General features: G+C 42.5%; 1 long non-coding RNA gene across 1 annotated transcript; it reads left to right on the top strand.

Annotated features, from left to right (window-relative positions):
- Positions 1–7068: 7068 nt before the first annotated feature.
- Positions 7069–8661, top strand: LOC306927239. The gene is made up of 3 exons (XR_013790504.1): positions 7069–7187; positions 7499–7575; positions 8568–8661. It is a non-coding gene; the product is annotated as an uncharacterized lncRNA (long non-coding RNA).
- Positions 8662–13406: the final 4745 nt, after the last annotated feature.

Below are 13406 nucleotides of genomic sequence, written 5' to 3'. Positions count from 1 at the left end.
ACCAGAGGTGGCCAGCATCACCAGGAGTTGATTTAGGCCAAAAACTCATTTTCGGCAAAAAATGACTTAGGCCATTAGTTTAATAAGGTGACGATGTGTTATGATAAAGGTTATCATTATTTATAAGTACTTACATATATAATTATAAATGTGTATGAGTGGCCTGGACGGTTAGCTCAACCGTCTGGGAACCTATAGGCTGCCAAGCCAGCCGGACGGCGTGCCGTGGGTTCGACTCCCGAGCCCGACGGCCTTTGCCGCGTGTCACTCCCCATCTCAGTCACATAGTAACAGTACCTCCCATTCACTCCCATTTAGTCCCATTCACTCCCATTCAGTCCCATAGTAACAGTCCCATAGTAACAGTACCTCCCATTCACTCCCATTCAGTCCCATTCACTCCCATAGTATCAGTCCCATAGTAACAGTACCTCCCATTCACTCCTATTCACTCCCATTCACTCCCATAGTATCAGTCCCATAAACAGTACCTCCCATTCAGTCCCATTCACTCCCATTCAGTCCCATTCACTCCCATAGTATCAGTCACATAGTAACAGTACCTCCCATTCAGTCCCATTCACTCCCATTCAGTCCCATAGTAACAGTCCCATAGTAACAGTACCTCCCATTCACTCCCATTCACTCCCATTCAGTCCCATTCACTCCCATAGTAACAGTCCCATAGTAACAGTACCTCCCATTCACTCCCATAGTATCAGTCCCATAGTAACAGTAGCTCCCATTCACTCCCACTCACTCCCATGCACTCCTATTCAGTCCCATTCACTCCCATTCACTCCCTTTCACTCTGAATGGGAGTGAATGGGAGTGACAGTCCCATAGTAACAGTAGCTCCCATTCACTCCCACTCACTCCCATTAAGTCCATTCAGTCCAGTTCACTCCCATAGTAACAGTACCTCCCATTCAGTCCCATTCAGTCCCATAGTAACAGTCCCATAGTAACAGTTACAGTACCTCCCATTCACTCGCATTCAGTCCCATTCACTCCCATAGTAACAGTCCCATAGTAACAGTACCTCCCATTCACTCGCATTCAGTCCCATTCACTCCCATAGTAACAGTCCCATAGTAACAGTACCTCCCTTTCACTCCCATTCACTCCCATAGTATCAGTCCCATAGTACAGTACCTCCTATTCACTCCCATTCAGTCACATTCAGTCCCATTCACTCCCATTTAGTCCCATTCACTCCCATTCAGTCCCATAGTAACAGTCCCATAGTAACAGTACCTCCCATTCACTCCCATTCAGTCCCATTCACTCCCATAGTATCAGTCCCATAGTAACAGTATCTCCCATTCACTCCCATTCTATCAGTCCCATAGTAACAGTACCTCCCATTCAGTCCCATTCACTCCCATTCAGTCCCATTCACTCCCATAGTATCAGTCACATAGTAACAGTACCTCCCATTTAGTCCCATTCAGTCCCATAGTAACAGTCCCATAGTAACAGTACCTCCCATTCACTCCCATTCAGTCCCATTCACTCCCATAGTATCAGTCCCATAGTAACAGTATCTCCCATTCACTCCCATTCACTCCCATTCTATCAGTCCCATAGTAACAGTACCTCCCATTCAGTCCCATTCACTCCCATTCAGTCCCATTCACTCCCATAGTATCAGTCCCATAGTAACAGTACCTCCCATTCACTCCCGTTCACTCCTATTCACTCCCATTCACTCCCATAGTATCAGTCCCATAAACAGTACCTCCCATTCACTCCCATGCAGTCCCATTCACTCCCATTCAGTCCCATTCACTCCCATAGTATCAGTCACATAGTAACAGTACCTCCCATTCACTCCCATTTAGTCCCATTCACTCCCATTCAGTCCCATAGTAACAGTACCTCCCATTCACTCCCATTCAGTCCCATTCACTCCCATAGTATCAGTCCCATAGTAACAGTATCTCCCATTCACTCCCATTCACTCCCATTCTATCAGTCCCATAGTAACAGTACCTCCCATTCAGTCCCATTCACTCCCATTCAGTCCCATTCACTCCCATAGTATCAGTCCCATAGTAACAGTACCTCCCATTCACTCCCGTTCACTCCTATTCACTCCCATTCACTCCCATAGTATCAGTCCCATAAACAGTACCTCCCATTCACTCCCATGCAGTCCCATTCACTCCCATTCAGTCCCATTCACTCCCATAGTATCAGTCACATAGTAACAGTACCTCCCATTCACTCCCATTTAGTCCCATTCACTCCCATTCAGTCCCATAGTAACAGTACCTCCCATTCACTCCCATTCACTCCCATAGTATCAGTCCCATAGTACAGTACCTCCTATTCAGTCACATTCAGTCCCATTCACTCCCATTTAGTCCCATTCACTCCCATTTAGTCCCATTCACTCTCATTCAGTCCCATAGTAACAGTCCCATAGTAACAGTACCTCCCATTCACTCCCATTCAGTCCCATTCACTCCCATAGTATCAGTCCCATAGTAACAGTATCTCCCATTCACTCCCGTTCACTCCTATTCACTCCCATTCACTCCCATAGTATCAGTCCCATAAACAGTACCTCCCATTCACTCCCATTCACTCCTATTCACTCCCATTCACTCCCATAGTATCAGTCCCATAGTAACAGTACCTCCCATTCACTCCCGTTCACTCCTATTCACTCCCATTCACTCCCATAGTATCAGTCCCATAAACAGTACCTCCCATTCAGTCCCTTCAGTCCCATTCAGTCCCATTCTATCAGTCCCATAGTAACAGTACCTCCCATTCAGTCCCATTCACTTTTATTTTGAAAGGTGTTAAAATGGCTTAAGTCACATTTTATTATGACTTAGGCAAAATAAAATGGCCTAAGTCTCACTCTTGACATAGGCCATTTTTTTTATCGGGTGTAACAGGAAGGCCTTTTACGTTAGGGCTTAGGCGATTTTACCAGAGGTGGCCAGCATCACCAGGAGTTGATTTAGGCCAAAAACTCATTTTCGGCAAAAAATTACTTAGGCCATTAGTTTAATAAGGTGACGATGTGTTATGATAAAGGTTATCATTATTTATAAGTACTTACATATATAATTATAAATGTGTATGAGTGGCCTGGACGGTTAGCTCAACCGTCTGGGAACCTATAGGCTGCCAAGCCAGCCGGACGGCGTGCCGTGGGTTCGACTCCCGAGCCCGACGGCCTTTGCCGCGTGTCACTCCCCATCTCAGTCACATAGTAACATTCACTCCCATTTAGTCCCATTCACTCCCATTCAGTCCCATAGTAACAGTCCCATAGTAACAGTACCTCCCATTCACTCCCATTCAGTCCCATTCACTCCCATAGTATCAGTCCCATAGTAACAGTACCTCCCATTCACTCCCGTTCACTCCTATTCACTCCCATTCACTCCCATAGTATCAGTCCCATAAACAGTACCTCCCATTCAGTCCCATTCACTCCCATTCAGTCCCATTCACTCCCATAGTATCAGTCACATAGTAACAGTACCTCCCATTTAGTCCCATTCACTCCCATTCAGTCCCATAGTAACAGTCCCATAGTAACAGTACCTCCCATTCACTCCCATTCACTCCCATAGTAACAGTCCCATAGTAACAGTACCTCCCATTCACTCCCATAGTATCAGTCCCATAGTAACAGTACCTCCCATTCACTCCCGTTCACTCCTATTCACTCCCATTCACTCCCATAGTATCAGTCCCATAAACAGTACCTCCCATTCACTCCTATTCACTCCCATTCACTCCCATAGTATCAGTCCCATAGTAACAGTACCTCCCATTCACTCCCGTTCACTCCTATTCACTCCCATTCACTCCCATAGTATCAGTCCCATAAACAGTACCTCCCATTCAGTCCCATTCAGTCCCTTCTATCAGTCCCATAGTAACAGTACCTCCCATTCAGTCCCATTCACTTTTATTTTGAAAGGTGTTAAAATGGCCTAAGTCACATTTTATTATGACTTAGGCAAAATAAAATGGCCTAAGTCTCACTCTTGACATAGGCTATTTTTTTAATCGGGTGTAACAGGAAGGCCTTTTACGTTAGGGCTTAGGCGATTTTACCAGAGGTGGCCAGCATCACCAGGAGTTGATTTAGGCCAAAAACTCATTTTCGGCAAAAAATGACTTAGGCCATTAGTTTAATAAGGTGACGATGTGTTATGATAAAGGTTATCATTATTTATAAGTACTTACATATATAATTATAAATGTGTATGAGTGGCCTGGACGGTTAGCTCAACCGTCTGGGAACCTATAGGCTGCCAAGCCAGCCGGACGGCGTGCCGTGGGTTCGACTCCCGAGCCCGACGGCCTTTGCCACGTGTCACTCCCCATCTCTCTCCCCCTTTCCTGTCTAATTAATGTACCCTGTCAATAAAGGCATAAATATAATGCGTTATAAACATGGAATGGAATACATAGCAAGTTATTATAATACTTGATATTATAAGTCATTATAATAAAGTTTATAATGTGTTATGATTAAGCTTATAAAGTATAATAATTATTTATCAGCGCATATAAATATAATTAGACATGTTTATGAGAAGATGTGTTCACAATGCGTTATAAACGTGGGATGCATACGTACCAAGTGTTACCAATATTTTTTTTTGCCGTTTCTATTGGATTCCCCATCGATGATGTCACTAAACATGTTTCTGAACTGCACACACTCCACGTCAGTCCTCTGAGAAAGTACCATTATAATGAGCATTATTGAGGACCAATTATATGAAGATACATTGAAAATAGGTCCTGTTATTTGTTTCTCCAAAATGTCCAGTTGTTTGGGTTGGTTTAGGATACTGTCTGCTGGTATTCAGACAAAGCATTGGCATCAGTCAGGTGGGCCACTAGTAGGGCCGAGTCGTCAACATACTTCATTGCTTCACTGCTGGAGGAGATGTAAACAGAGAAGAGAGGGGGAAGCCTTGTGTAAAGGCTGGGTTTATATAGGCAAAATTATATAATTTTTACATATTGTATTATCTCATGCCAAATTACACATCTATCCCCAGCTTCCATTATGCCAATCCCAAATGCAACTACTCCAATCACAGCTGCAACTACTCCTCCAATCACAGCTGCAACTACTCCTCCAATCACAAATGCAACTACTCCTCCAATCATAGCTGCAACTACTCCAATCACAGCTGCAACTAGTCCTCAAATCACAGCTGCAACTAGTCCTCAAATCACAGCTGCAACTACTCCTCCAATCACAGCTGCAACTACTCCTCCAATCACAGCTGCAACTACTCCTCCAATCACAGCTGCAACTACTCCTCCAATCACAGCTGCAACTACTCCAATCACAGCTGCAACTACTCCAATCACAGCTGCAACTACTCCTCAAATCACAGCTGCAACTACTCCTCCAATCACAGCTGCAACTACTCCTCCAATCACAGCTGCAACTACTCCTCCAATCACAGCTGCAACTACTCCTCCAATCACAGCTGCAACTAGTCCTCCAATCACAGCTGCAACTAGTCCTCCAATCACAGCTGCAACTACTCCTCCAATCACAGCTGCAACTAGTCCTTCAATCACAGCTGCAACTAGTCCTCCAATCACAGCTGCAACCAGTCCTCAAATCACAGCTGCAACCAGTCCTCAAATCACAGCTGCAACTAGTCCTCAAATCACACCTCAAACCACAGCTGCAACTACTCCTCCAATCACAGCTGCAACTACTCCTCAAATCACAGCTGCAACTACTCCTCAAATCACAGCTGCAACTACTCCTCCAATCACAACAGCAACTAGTCCTCAAATCACAACTGCAACTACTCCTCAAATCACAGCTGCAACTAGTCCTCAAATCACAACTAGTCCTCAAATCACAACTGCAACTAGTCCTCAAATCACAGCTGCAACTAGTCCTCAAATCACAGCTGCAACTAGTCCTCAAATCACAGCTGCAACTAGTCCTCAAATCACAACTGCAACTAGTCCTCAAATCACAACTAGTCCTCCAATCACAACTAGTCCTCCAATCACAACTAGTCCTCCAATCACAACTAGTCCTCACATCACAACTAGTCCTCACATCACAACTAGTCCTCACATCACAACTAGTCCTCACATCACAACTAGTCCTCACATCACAACTAGTCCTCACACCACAACTAGTCCTCACACCACAACTAGTCCTCACACCACAACTAGTCCTCACACCACAACTAGTCCTCACACCACAACTAGTCCTCACACCACAACTAGTCCTCACACCACAACTAGTCCTCACACCACAACTAGTCCTCACACCACAACTAGTCCTCACACCACAACTAGTCCTCACACCACAACTAGTCCTCACACCACAACTAGTCCTCACACCACAACTAGTCCTCACACCACAACTAGTCCTCACACCACAACTAGTCCTCACACCACAACTAGTCCTCACACCACAACTAGTCCCCACACCACAACTAGTCCCCACACCACAACTAGTCCCCACACCACAACTAGTCCCCACACCACAACTAGTCCCCACACCACAACTAGTCCCCACACCACAACTAGTCCCCACACCACAACTAGTCCCCACACCACAACTAGTCCCCACACCACAACTAGTCCCCACACCACAACTAGTCCCCACACCACAACTAGTCCCCACACCACAACTAGTCCCCACACCACAACTAGTCCCCACACCACAACTAGTCCCCACACCACAACTAGTCCCCACACCACAACTAGTCCCCACACCACAACTAGTCCCCACACCACAACTAGTCCCCACACCACAACTAGTCCCCACACCACAACTAGTCCCCACACCACAACTAGTCCCCACACCACAACTAGTCCCCACACCACAACTAGTCCCCACACCACAACTAGTCCTCACACCACAACTAGTCCTCACACCACAACTAGTCCTCACACCACAACTAGTCCTCACACCACAACTAGTCCTCACACCACAACTAGTCCTCACACCACAACTAGTCCTCACACCACAACTAGTCCTCACACCACAACTAGTCCTCACACCACAACTAGTCCTCACACCACAACTAGTCCTCCAATCACAACTGCAACTACTTCTCAAATCACAACTCCTTCAAATTCAACAACGATTCCATCCACTATGACTCCAACTGCAATGACTCCAATGCCAACTACAATAATGATTAATGGAGGTATGCAACCCTTGTTATTATTATTTCCCTACTATTACTTTGCTATTCTTCTGCCTACACATACGTCATGTTTAGTATGAGTGACTAGGGGAAGGCAATCAATATGTCACGTGATACCCTCGTTTGACCTGGCAAAAATCTGGATGTGAATGGATTCCCGTTTATATTATTGTTTGGTGAATGTTTTTGTCTTTGTGGCAATTAATCAAACAAATGTTAGGCAAAGAGGTTGAGAATGTACTGTATAACTATAAAGGTATAATAGTGAGTCTCACTTTCAAGTGAATATTTCTCTTCTCATTTCCCCACAGCCTTGGTACACATGCAGTTCAAGATGACCTCCTTCGGTGAATTAAGTAATGAAACCATCACTTTACTTATTAAAGAGGTAATATTTGTATAGAATATGTATCCTTTGATTAGAAATAACAGAAAAGTCAAAATGTCCTTTGACTATTCCTATGGTTTTCAACCTTATTCAAGGACCATTATTCGATTTAGCCTCTCAGATGCAAAACTAAAGAATAGAGAGAGATGAAAAAAATCGAAGGCAGTTCAACTTTATGTTGTAGCTTTTGGAGCATAGTTACCCTTATACTGTACATCTGATACTTCTGCCACTATAATTGTCTCCACCAGGCCGAAGGCATGGGGAGAGAGTATGTTTTGCACTCCGTCCGTGTGTGTGTGTGTCCGTGTGTCCGTGTGTCCGTCCGTCTGTCCTTCCGTCCATCTGTTACCAGCTAATCTCCGGCACCGTTAACCTGGTTGATGCCAAACTTTGCACACACACTCCCTGGATGCCAACGATGAACCTCTGCCCTGCATTTTCCAGAACGGCCTGTTATAGCGCCACCAGGAGGCCGACTTTTGTAAAACACATTTTTTGATATTACTCCTCCAGATTCTGTCAAAATCGTTACACAGTATCTCTATGGTCATGTGCTCAAGTCGGATCTGTCCGATATTTGATATTCCATCCTAATTGGCTATAATTGGCTTTCACAGTTTGCAAGATTGCCCCGTTTTGAACAAAAGCCTCAAATCATGAACGCAGCATGCAATTTACGTGAAATCTTTCACACATTTTCTTACTAGGCTGAGGAATATATCCCACCCTTTTCACATTGGCCTGTTATAGCGCCACCAACAGGTTGATTTTTCCAAAACACATTTTTGGAACAAAATGCCTCAAGTCATCCAATTGCCATCAAAGGCAAACATGTTTATATTACTCCTAAACATTTTGCCAAACATCTCACACAGTCCTGTCCTCCTGGTGGAGACCTGTGCCCAGAAGGGCACTTTTTCTAGTTGCTTACTGTACACTCAAAAGTGACTTCATAATGGAAGGATTTCTTCTGTTTTCTCTCTTTTCAGTTCATCAGTGCGCAGCTCCCGAATGGAACAGATCACACTGTCAAAGTGAAAAGGATTCAGAGGGTCAAAGTTAACCCATAAGAGGATTCAAATCAAGAGAAACAACAGTATAGTGGAAGAATTGTGACAACCTAGGCCTGTCACAATTATTACCTAATTATTTGAGATAATCAATTATCTTTGCTAAATCGTCATAATCGTTTCCATGTCGTAAATGCTCATACATTTTCAAAAACAGTGGAGTTCTACAAACTCACAACACGCACTGCGAACGTGGCTAAGCGGGTGGCTATTTCCACTATTTTGTTTTAAACAATTTAAATCATAGAAAACATGAGATATCTATTTTTTTTAAACATTTCTCGATGTAGCCTAGTGGAACTACATATTATTGTTAAGTACATTTCATTTGACAAGAAATTAAAACAATATAGTCAACTTGTTTAATTTGTAATCAAAGTAACTGCACTGCTTTTGAGTAAATCTCAAAAGCAGACACTGCACCAAATGTGCCCGCGCTTGTGCACACACATGCTTGAACACACACGCACATGACCAAAGAACGGACAAAGCTCTTTGTTCAGCTCTGCACCAACACGCACACGTATACATATACCTCCTATGGAAGAGGGATACACGCACGCATATATTCTATAGGGGCCGTCCGTGTCTTCCATGTCAGAGGTTAAGCTCGTATGACTCTGTGATATCATGCAATAACTTGAACATATACTGTGAAAGGGTTTCCTGTCTGTGTTGTATCATGCTATATAACCTCGCTCCGGTCATGTAAGGACGAATACTGGACAACTCACCCCGGTGAGTTGTCTTCACTTTCTGACATGGCGGGGTGAGTTGTCTGTACTTTCCGCTGGGGCAAGTTGGGCGAGTTGGTAAAGGGAAGGGACGGACAGCTCACCCCGAAAGTCCGGACAACTCACACCGGTGAGTTGTCTTCACTTTCTGACATTGCGGGGTGAGTTGTCTGTACTTTCCGTGGCACCCATTACAGTAATTCAATTTTGGATCGAACTATCGAACTACAGACGTGCGCAGTTACGCGCTAATTATTTATTTATTTAACAGTAAAAATCCAATGAAACACTGTTTTGTAAGTAAGGAGTAGAGCGTCTCTTTCTCACTCTCTCTATGTTTGCGCTTCAAAGGCAGAGTCTCACAGCTGTACAAAGTTACTAACAAGTAAGACGCGCAAACGCGGGAAGCGAACGCAGCTCGTAAATTGCAATAACAACAATTAGAATAAATTACGTACTTTTTAAGGTTTTTTTTAAGTTAAGTTTTTTTAAATTAAATGTTTTTTCAAGTTTTTTTTAGTGTGTGTATGTGTGCGTGCGTGCGTGTTTCTTTTTTAGGTTTTTTTTTAAAAAGTTTTTTGTTTAAGTTTTTTTTTAAGTTAAGTTTTTTTTTAAGTTAAGCTTTTTGTGTGTGTGCGTTTTAACTTTTTAAGTTTTTTTTTTAAGTTAAGTTTTTTGTGTGTGTGCGTTTTTCCTTTTTAATTATTTTTTTAAGTTAAGTTTTTTGTGTGTGCGTTTTTCCTTTGTACGTTGTTTTTTTAAGTTAAGTTTTTTTTTAAGTTAAGTTTTTTTAAGTAAGTTTTGTGTGTGCGTTTTTCCTTTTTAAGTTTTTTTTTTAAGTTAAGTTTTTTTTAAGTTAAGTTTTTTGTGTGTGCGTTTTTCCTTTGTACGTTTTTTTTTAAGTTAAGTTTTTTTTTAAGTTAAGTTTTTTGTGTGTGTGTGTGCGTGCGTGCGTGCGTGCGTGCGTGCGTGCGTGCGTGCGTGCGTGCGTGCGTGCGTGCGTGCGTGCGTGCGTGTGTGTGCGTGCGTGCATGTGTGTGTGTGTGTTTTTGTGTGTGATACAGCTGCGCCCTCTGGTGGTGGGCGGGTGGTGTTACAGCGTGACACACAGACACACACACACACACACAGACACACAGACGTGATCTGCTGGGTCTCATAGTAAATGCTCACTGCGTTCGCAATTAGACTGCACTCCCAACGAACACAGTTCTAATAGGCCTACTTACTGACTGAATAGCAAAGCTATTGACACCCCCCCCCCCCCCCCCCCAACAACGAATCACGATGATGATGATGGCTACTGCTAGTTATATATTAGCATGTGAGAAATTACAAGAGACCTTATATAAGCGTGATTTCTTTCTACGTCCGAGGCTAGACAGAGACCCGCACTTGGTGACGCCGCGCGCGTCTGATTGGCCAGAGCTCGTTGTTGTCCATGTCAGAAACAGTCAGAGATGGCGGCGCCCTGTGACATGATGACAGATACACGCGCAGCGTTACTTTCTAACTTTCAGTGTAAATTTGTAAAATGAACAGAATGGGACAGAATGTCAGTGTAAATTTGTAAAATGAACAGAATGGGACAGAATGTAGTATTCTAAAGGCACAGATGACGCTCCAGAATTAAAGGCAAACGAATATTGTTTATGTGGTTTGCTTTGATTGAATGAATTGTGATTCGATCTGGGTGTTCTAATAAATAAAGTGTTTGTGGTGATTAGCATGTGTCCGTATTTACTAATATTGTTTACGCGGTTTGCTTTGATTGAATTGTGATTTGATCACAATGCTGGGTGTTCTAATAACCTAATAACCATTCAGCCATCTTGAGTAAACAAATTAGGAGGGGTCCAGGTAATATTAACATATCTATGACCAAGTTGCCAACACAGTTTTACACATTTCTTCAGAAGTTGAATTAATCTAGATTATATTAAAGATAAATGGGAAATATTCAGTAAAGTATATAAAAGAGCCTAAATGGTAGGCTATACATATTCAGTCAGACAACTCACCCCGAAAGTGAAGACAACTCACCCCGAAAGTGCCCGAAAGTGAAGACAGCTCACCCCCGAAAGTGAAGACATCTCACCGGGGTGAGATGTCTGGTGAGTTGTCCGGACTTTCGGGGTGAGATGTCCGGACAACTCACTTGGAGGTTGTCTTGTTACCGTAAGAACAGCCACAGCGGAGAAACATCCTGTCACACTACTTGAAGTGAAAATATGTGGCTCCTCAGCAACGGGAACAATACAACTTCTTGCTGTGTAAATCTTGTATCCTGAGTCCTCTCCTTATATTACTTAGCTATAGAATTAAGCTATAACACCCGTTCACAAAGTCATGCAGGATATGTTGCATGCCTGCTGCATAAGAGACGATGTATCAATCAATACATTATTTCAGACCCAGGGAGATCCATAATCACAGAAAAAAAATACAAAACAGTATAAAACACATACAGTTCCATACGGGGAGAAAAATAACTACAGGTTTTCAATGTCTAACATGCAGACAAGTCCGCCAATGCTTCCACAATTTGGAAGATAATCTATACGAACTGTAGCCTATACAGGGTTAGTCAAAGTAATAAAGAAAAAAAAAGAAAAAAAAATATATTTTTTAGTACAGTGTACACTGTACAGTATGTGGACCATGGTGACAATTCTTGATACAAAAGCTTCTAATATATTATTTATGCCCCAAAATCTATTAATCTCACACTATTAAGGCAACCGGCCGGTTCCACGTGCTGCACAAGGTGCCCTTTTTCACTTGAGCACCTGCCCCTCTAAATGTCTGTGCACGCCACTGGTTATATGATATGATATCTTGATTTGAGGTACGTCATCCGTGTTATGTAGACAGACAGGGTTTTAGGAACGTCACGTCTCTGCTTAGCAACATTAACCTGTGATCTGTGAATATGGAATTGAGGATGTGTTTCTTGGATTGGAGCAGGTTAATATTGTGGGGCTAAGGGAGATACTTTTTGATAAGATCAAACGTACTTGGACAGAAGAGATCTGGAGCAAACCAAAATTACGTACATATAGAGAAATCAAACATGACTATTATACTGAAAACTATGTTTTATTTAATCTGCCAAAGAAAAAAAGATCACTTTGTGCCCAGATTAGAGGAGGTATACTGCCACTTTATATTGAAACGGGTCGTTATGTTGGGCTAGATGAAGAAGATCGAATCTGCCAAATGTGTGATCTCAATGAAATAGAGAATGAGTATCACTTTGTGTTGTACTGTCCTTTTTATGGTGCGGTGAGAGAAGTGTTGTTTAATAATATAAACTATGTTAATATGATGGATATGAATGATGCACAACTTATTAACCGTTTATTTGAAAAATACTAAAATTATTAATTATTATTATTAAAATACTAAAATTGGCAAATTATCTAGAGAAAGCATGGGACCCGAGGAAAAAGGCCATGTACAGCCAGTACGAAATACGTATGCTAGTTACGGTGTTTTGTTTTGTTTTGATTTATTGTATTTGTATTTATGTTGTATGCGATCAGTAGCATGCGAGCAGCAGTATAAGTAAAGAACTATAAGTGTATAACTGTTTACTGTAACTTGTGTGAAAAGGTGTCATATAATCCCATGAGGGATGGGCCACAAGGTGGCATGACACTTAAATAAATAAAATCATTCATTAACCCATTAAGACTTGAGGCCAATTCTAAAAATGTCTAAATCAGTTTTCTGAAAAACGTATGATTGCTATATCAGTGGACCCCGCGGAACCCACCCCCATCTTAAAATATTTTGTTCCAGGGCCACTATGAGCTTGTATACAGTATCTGTATATTTTTGAATAGCCCATCACAAGATAATGTATGCTTTACTTCAATCTGTCTGCAGCCCTGTGTAATATTTGTAAATGAACAATCTCTCCTGCAGTTCTATATTAAATACCGGTAATCAATTATCATTACTCAATCGTATTAAGTATAAAATTACACAGATGCTTTCCCTGTTTTAATGGGCTATGGCA

Source organism: Electrona antarctica (genome assembly GCF_951216825.1).
Source record: "Electrona antarctica genome assembly, chromosome: 7".
NCBI lineage: Eukaryota > Metazoa > Chordata > Actinopteri > Myctophiformes > Myctophidae > Electrona > Electrona antarctica.
This window is presented reverse-complemented; position numbering and strand designations above follow the sequence as displayed.